Source organism: Lagopus muta, chromosome 29 (assembly GCF_023343835.1).
Source record: "Lagopus muta isolate bLagMut1 chromosome 29, bLagMut1 primary, whole genome shotgun sequence".
NCBI classification, from domain to species: Eukaryota; Metazoa; Chordata; class Aves; order Galliformes; family Phasianidae; genus Lagopus; species Lagopus muta.
In genome coordinates this window covers 2,001,979-2,010,093 of record NC_064461.1, presented here as the reverse complement: position 1 = coordinate 2,010,093, position 8,115 = coordinate 2,001,979, and positions in this window count along the sequence as shown.

The following is an 8,115-nucleotide window of genomic DNA, read 5'->3' as shown; positions in this document are numbered from 1 at the left end:
GCCTTTTCTTTCCGCCCAGACAAAGGCGCCCGGGCTGCAGCCCTGCTCAACACCCCCACCGCCCCTCCAAACCCCCCCCCCCTCCCCCTCAGCCTTGGCAGCGCCGTGCAGCCCTTCTCTTGGCCCTTCCCTCTCCCCCCCCCCCTATTGCAGAAATCCCACCTCGACTGCCCCCCTCCCCATCCCCCCCCATTGCAGCCCCTGCTGAGCTGCCCGTCCTGCAGGGCTGCACCTGGGGGCCTGGGTGCCGCTTTCACTCCGCCGTCGTTTCCAGCAGCAGCAGCAGCAGCAGCAGGGGGGTGATTTTGGCACCCTGAGCCCTTCAGCCCTTCACCGATGCCAGCTCAGGATGGGCACGGCGTGCTGCTGCTCCCTGCCTTGCTGCTGCTCCCTGCCTTGCTGCTGCTCCCTGCCTTGCTGCTGCTCCCTGCCTTGCTGCTGCTCCCTGCATTCCTGCTGCTCCCTGCATTCCTGCTGCTCCCTGCATTCCTGCTGCTCCCTGCATTCCTGCTGCTCGCTGCGCTGCCCCGTCCCGGCGCCGGCGGAACCACGGAGCTCCTCCACTTGGGACCCGTCCTTTGTCTTTCTCTCTCTCGCATCCCAGCCCGCCATCTAGGAATGACTTTTCCACATGGCCCGTTTGGGAAGCGGCTGCTCGCCGTTCTCCCTTTGTTACGTTGGGATCTGCGTTCCTTTACAGCCTCTGCTCCGCTGCCGGGCCTGCGTGGCTGCGCTCCGACCTGCGCCCCGTTCCTGCATGCGGCCACGGCTCCCCCGCGGCTCCCAATGAGCTCCGCTCGCAGCCTCCTCCCATCCCCGTGCTCCACGGATCCCCTCCGACCGCCCGGCCGTTAAGTCATAATTACCTTTTTAGGTGATTATCCTTTTTATAGCGTTGCATGGGAACGCAGCCATTTTGTGCGCGGCGCCGCGTGGAAACGCGTTTTACGACGCCGGGTTGCGTTGGGCCTCGCTGGGATCCTGGGTGGGAGAGTTGGAAGCTGCAGGCTGTGCTGTGCCGGGAGCCCAACGGGAGCAGCCAGAGCTCAGCTGCTGCTCTGCACTGCTGCTCCCTGCGCCACGATGCTGCTGGCAGAGCTGATGGGGCGCAATGGTGAGCAAAGCCCTGCAGCACGGCGACAGCGCGGGCATCAGCCATGGCTGAGGGTCCCTGGTGGGCACAGCACCCCATGAACCAGGCTGAGGGGTCCCTGATGGGCACAGCACCCCATGAACCAGGCTGGGGGGTCCCAGGTGGGCACAGCACCCCATAAACCAGGCTGAGGGGTCCCTGGTGGGCACAGCACCAATGAACCAGGCTGAGGGGTCCCTGGTGGGCACAGCACCCAATGAGCCAGGCTGAGGGGTCCCTGATGGGCACAGCACCCCATGAACCAGGCTGAGGGGTCCCTGATGGGCACAGCACCCAATGAACCAGGCTGAGGGGTCCCTGATGGGCACAGCACCCCATGAACCAGGCTGAGGGTCCCTGATGGGCACAGCACCCCATGAACCAGGCTGAGGGTCCCTGATGGGCACAGCACCCCATGAACCAGGCTGAGGGTCCCTGATGGGCACAGCACCAATGAACCAGGCTGAGGGTCCCTGATGGGCACAGCACCCCATGAACCAGGCTGAGGGTCCCTGATGGGCACAGCACCCCATGAACCCGGCTGAGGGGTCCTTGATGGGCACAGCACCCAATAAACCAGGCTGAGGGGTCCTTGATGGGCACAGCACCCAATAAACCAGGCTGAGGGGTCCCTGATGGGCACAGCACCCCATGAACCAGGCTGAGGGTCCCTGATGGGCACAGCACCCCATGAACCAGGCTGAGGGGTCCTTGATGGGCACGGCACCAATGAACCAGGCTGAGGGGTCCCCGATGGGCACAGCACCCCATGAACCAGGCTGAGGGGTCCTTGATGGGCACAGCACCCAATAAACCAGGCTGAGGGGTCCCTGGTGGACACAGCACCCCATGAACCAGGCTGAGGGGTCCCTGATGGGCACAGCACCCAATGAACCAGGCTGAGGGGTCCCTGATGGGCACAGCACCAATGAACCAGGCTGAGGGGTCCTTGATGGACACAGCACCAATGAACCAGGCTGAGGGGTCCTTGATGGGCACAGCACCCAATGAACCAGGCTGAGGGGTCCCTGATGGGCACAGCACCCAATGAACCAGGCTGAGGGGTCCCTGATGGGCACAGCACCAATGAACCAGGCTGAGGGTCCCTGGTGGGCACAGCACCCAACAAACCAGGCTGAGGGGTCCCTGATGGGCACAGCACCCAATAAACCAGGCTGAGGGTCCCTGATGGGCACAGCACCAATGAACCAGGCTGAGGGGTCCCAGGTGGGCACAGCACCCCATGAGCCAGGCTGAGGGGTCCCTGATGGGCACAGCACCCCATTAACCAGGCTGAGGGGTCCTTGATGGGCACAGCACCCCATGAACCAGGCTGAGGGGTCCCTGATGGGCACAGCACCCAATGAACCAGGCTGAGGGGTCCCAGGTGGGCACAGCACCAATGAACCAGGCTGAGGGGTCCCTGATGGGCACAGCACCCCATTAACCAGGCTGAGGGGTCCTTGATGGGCACAGCACCCCATGAACCAGGCTGAGGGGTCCTTGATGGACACAGCACCAATGAACCAGGCTGAGGGGTCCCTGATGGGCACAGCACCCAATGAACCAGGCTGAGGGTCCCTGATGGGCACAGCACCAATGAACCAGGTTGAGGGGTTCCTGATGGGCACAGCACCCAATGAACCAGGCTGAGGGTCCCTGATGGGCACAGCACCAATGAACCAGGTTGAGGGGTCCCTGATGGGCACAGCACCCAATGAACCAGGCTGAGGGTCCCTGATGGGCACAGCACCCAACAAACCAGGCTGAGGGGTCCCTGGTGGGCACAGCACCAATGAACCAGGTTGAGGGGTTCCTGATGGGCTCAGCACCCCATGAACCAGGCTGAGGGGTCCCTGATGGGCACAGCACCAATGAACCAGGCTGGGCTGTGCTGATCCTGGCTCCATGCTCCCCAAGGAGGGGACTGGGATGGTGAGGGGGCTGAGCTCCTCTCCTATGAGGAGAGGTTGAGGGAACTGGGTTTGTTTAGCTGGGAGAAGAGGAGGCTGCAGGGAGGCTGCATGTGGCCTTCAGTGCTTGAAGGGAGCGAATGGACAGGAGGGGAACGGCTGCTTGTGAGGGGGGATGGCGACAGGACAGGGGGAAGGGCCTGAAAGTGAGACAGGGAGGTTGAGGGTGGATATGAGGAGGGAGATTTTCAGGCAGAGGGCGGTGAGGCGCTGGCACAGGTTGCCCAAGGAGGCTGTGGATGCCCCAGGCCTGCAGGCATTGGAGGCCAGGCTGGATGTGGCTCTGGGCAGCCTGGGCTGCTGGTTGGAGACCTGCACACAGCAGGGTTGGAGCTGATGGCCGCTGTGGGCCTTTGCAACCCAGGGCATTCAATGAGTCAATGATTCTGTGGGTCCCTATGGCACACTGTAGGGTCTAATGGCTCCCTATGGATCCCTATGGCACCCTATGGCTTCTCTGGGCAGCCTGGTCTGCTGGTTGGTGACCCTGCACACAGCAGGGGGTTGGAATGAGGTGAATATTGTGATCCTTTGCAACCCAATGATTCCATGGATCCCAATGGCACCTTGTGGGTCCCTTATGGCTCCCTATGGATCCTTATGGCACCCTATGGATCCCTATGGCACCCTATGGGTTCTGTGAGCAGCCTGGGCTGCTGTTGGCACCCTGCACACAGCAGGGTTGGAGCTGATGGTTGTTGTAGGCCTTTGCAACCCAGGCCATTCTATGAGTCAATGATTCTTTGGGTCCCTATGGCACCCTATGAATCCTTATGGCACCCTATGGGTCCCTATGGCACCCCATGGGTTCTGTGGCAGCCTGGGCTGCTGGTTGGTGACCCTGCACGCAGCAGGGGGTTGGAATGAGGTGAACATTGTGCTCCTTTGCAACCCTGAGCATCCTAGGATTCTGTGATGATTTTATGATGATGGCACCCTGTGGATGTCTAAGGCACACTGTAGGGAGTTATGACACCCTATGGATCCTTATGGCACCCTATGGATCCTTATGACACCCTATGGGTCCCTACAGCACCCTATGGGTTCTCTGGGCAGCCTGGGCTGCTGGTTGGCACCCTGCACACAGCAGGGTTGGAGCTGATGGTTGTTGTGGGCCTTTGCAACCCAGGCCATTCTATGAGTCAATGATTCTTTGGGTCCCTATGGCACCCTATGGGTCCCTATGGCACCCCATGGGTTCTGTGGGCAGCCTGGGCTGCTGTTGGCGCCCTGCACACAGCAGGGTTGGAGCTGATGGCCGCTGTGCTCCTTTGCATCCCAGGCTGTTCTATGATTCCACTCCTGTGTTTCTGCTCTCCTGCCATGCTGGGCCCCTCTCCATGTGCAGCACCGCTGTGCCTGCATGCAGCAGAGCCGGGGCTCAGCATGGAGCTGCCCTCCTTGAGCACGAGGAGCCCTGCAGGGCAGCAGGATTCCAGGCTCATGGAGGAAGCGCTTTGCTGCTCATCTCCCATGTGAACCTCAGCCCTGCGTCCCTGCAGCCCGGCGCTGCGTTCTGCTGCTCCCCATTCCTGGACAGACTTCGCTCCTCCTCTACGCTGTGAATGTTTTGGGGGCTGAGTTCGTTCCTCGCAGCTTTGAAAATAGGGGCCGTTTTCTTTCGGCCGCGTGGGCGCCGCATCCAACGCAGATGGAAAAATCTGCTTTGTTTGTCTGCGAATGGCAAACCTGTATTTCAGCACGGAGCAGCGAAACCGCCCCGAGCGCAGCGCAGAGCCCGCAGCAGGCAGGTTTCGGCCTCCGTGCCCACAGCTCTGCCCTCCCCTCCGCCTGTCAGCCCTGCAGCCTTCATCCCCTCCTCCTCCTCCTCCTCCTCCTGCAGCCTGGGGCTGCTCTGACCCGGCTGCTCGCCCACGGAGCTGCGCTGGGCGGTGATGGCAGCTCTGCGCCCAGCCCGAAACCAAACGCGTGGTTTGCAGCTCTTTTGTTTCCCCTCCGGGGGGATTTTGCCACCGTTTGAGATTTTTGTTGCTGTTTCTTTTTTATGACCATTATTTTGGAGGCTGCGGAGCGACCTGAGCGCGCAGTGCTGCTGCTGCTCCCCCCGCAGGGCTGAGGGTCAGGGAGGGGGAAGCAGCCCCCCATCCCAGCTCCTGTTCCCATCTCCTGATCCCAGCTCTCAGCTCCCCATCCCAGCTCCTGTTCCCATCTCCTGATCCAGTTTCTGGCTTCCAGTTTCATCTCCTGATGTCAGCTTCCATTCCCAACTTCCCCATCCCAGCTCCTGTTCCCAGCTTCCTGATCCTGGCTTCCAGTTTCATGTGATCCCAGCTCCCATTCCCAGCTCTCCATCCCAACCCTCAGCTCCTGATCCTGCCTTCTCATCCCATCTCCCCCATCCCAGCTCTCAGCTCCCCATCCCAGCTCCTGTTCCCAGCTTCCTGATCCTGGCTTCCAGTTTCATCTCCATCTGATGCCAGCTTCTAATCCCAGCTTCCCCATCCCAATTCTCAGCTCCCCATCCCAGCTCCTGTTCCCATCTGATCCCAGATTTCAGCTCCCTGATCCCAGCTCCCATTTCCAGTTCCTGATCCCAGCTCCTCAGTTCTCAGCTCCCATTCCCATCTCCTGATCCCAGCTCCCCTCCCCATCCCAGCTCCTGTTCCCAGCTTCCTCCTCCCAGCTCTCATTTCCCTGATCCCAGCTCCCATTTCCATCTCCCTTTCCCGGTTCCTCAGCTCCCATTCCCATCTCCTCATCTCCGCTCTGATCTCCTCAGCTCAGTCCCCAGCTCTTGGATCCCAGCTCTCCATCCCGACCCTCAGCTCCTGTTCCTGCCTTCTCATCCCATCTCCCCCATCCCAGCTCTCAGCTCCCCATCCCAGCTCCCATTTCCAGTTCCTGATCCCAGCTGCTCAGTTCTCTGCTCCCATTCCCATCTCCTGATCCCAGCTCCCCTCCCCATCCCAGCTCCTGTTCCCAGCTTCCTGATCCTGGCTTCCAGTTTCATCTCCTGATGCCAGCTTCCATTCCCAGCTTCCCCATCCCAGCTCTCAGCTCCCTGATCCCAGCTCCCATTCCAATTCCTGATCCCAGCTCCTCAGTTCTCAGCTCCCATTCCCATCTCCTGTTCCTGGTTCCTCAGCTCCCTGATCCCAGCTCCTGTTCCCATCTCCTGATCCCAGCTCTCAGCTCCCTGATCCCAGCTCCCGTTTCCAGTTCCTGATCCCAGCTCCTCAGCTCTCAGCTCCCATTCCCATCTCCTGATCCCAGCTCTCAGCTCCCCATCCCAGCTCCTGTTCCCAGCTTCCTTCTCCCAGCTCTCATTTCCGTGATCCCAGCTCCCATTTCCATCTCCTGTTCCCTGATCCCAGCTCCCATTCCAGTTCCTGATCCCAGCTCCTCAGTTCTCTGCTCCCATTCCCATCTCCTCATCTCTCCTCTGATCTTCCCAGCTCTTGGATCCCAGCTCCCATTCCCAGCTCTCCATCCCAACCCTCAGCTCCTGTTCCTGCCTTCTCATCCCATCTCCCCCATCCCAGCTCTCAGCTCCCCCTCCCCACACAATGAGTCCCCACCTTGGGGCACCATTTCATTTCCCATGCTGTGATGCTCAGCCTTGGCTTCTGGTGGCCCTCAGCCCTCTGTGCTCCACGCTTCCATCCAAGGCGTCGTGTTTGTCAGCAAAGGGCTTTGCAGTGCTGCAGGGTGAGCTGTGCGTTGGTGGGGCTGAGGAGGGCACTGAGGGCCCTTCTGGTGCCGTTGGGAGGGTCCTTGAAGATCATAGAACACTGGGATGGGTTGGAAGGGTCCTTGAAGATCATAAAGCCATGGGATGATTGGGTTGGGAGGGTCCTCGAAGATCATAGAACACCGGGATGGGTTGGAAGGGTCCTGAAAGATCATAGGATCATGGGATGGTTGGGTTGGGAGGGTCCTTGAAGATCATAGAACACTGGGATGGTTGGGTTGGGAGGGTCCTCAAAGGTCATAGAACACTGGGTTGGGTTGGAAGGGTCCTCGAAGATCATAGAACCATGGGATGGTTGGGTTGGAAGGGTCCTTGAAGGTCACAGAGCCATGGGATGATTAGGTTGGAAGGGTCCTTAAAGATCATAGAACCATGGGATGGGTTGGAAGGGTCCTTGAAGATCATAGAACCATGGGATGGTTGGTTTGGGAGGGTCCTTGAAGATCATAGAGCCATGGGATGATTGGGTTGGAAGGGTCCTTGAAGATCACAGAGCCATGGGATGGTTGGGTTGGGAGGGTCCTCGAAGATCATAGAACACCGGGATGGGATGGAAGGGTCCTTGAAGATCATAGAACCATGGGATGGTTGGGTTGGAAGGGTCCTCAAAGATCATAGGATCGTGGGATGGTTGAGTTGGAAGGGACCACAGTGATCATTTGACCATGGAATGGTTGTGTTGGAAAGGTCCTTAAAGATCACAGGGCTGTGGGATGGGTTGGAAGGGTCCTTAAAGATCACAAAGCCATGGGATGGTTGGGTTGAAAGGGTCCTTGAAGATCATAGAACACTGGGATGGGTTGGAAGGGCTCTTAGAGATCATAGGATTGTGGGGTGGTTGGGTAGGAAGGGTCCTTGAAGATCATAGAGGCATGAGATGGACTGGAAAAGTCTTTTAAAGATTATAGGACCATAGAGTGGTTGGGTTGGGAGGGTCCTTAAAGATCACAGGGTCATGGGGTGGGTTGGAAGGGTCCTTAAAGATCACAGGGCCATGGGATGATTGGGTTGGGAGGGTCCTTAAAGATCACAGGGCCATGGGGTGGGTTGGAAGGGTTCTTAAAGATCATAGAACCATGGGATGGTTGTGTTGGAAGGGTCCTTGAAGATCATAGAACACCGGGATGGGTTGGAAGGGTCCTTAAAGATCACAGGACCATGGGGTGGTTGGGTTGGAAGGGTCCTTGGAGATCATAGAACACTGGGATGGGTTGGAAGGGCTCTTAGAGATCATAGGAGTATGGGGTGGTTGGGTAGGAAGGGTCCTTGAAGATCATAGAGGCAAGAGATGGACTGGA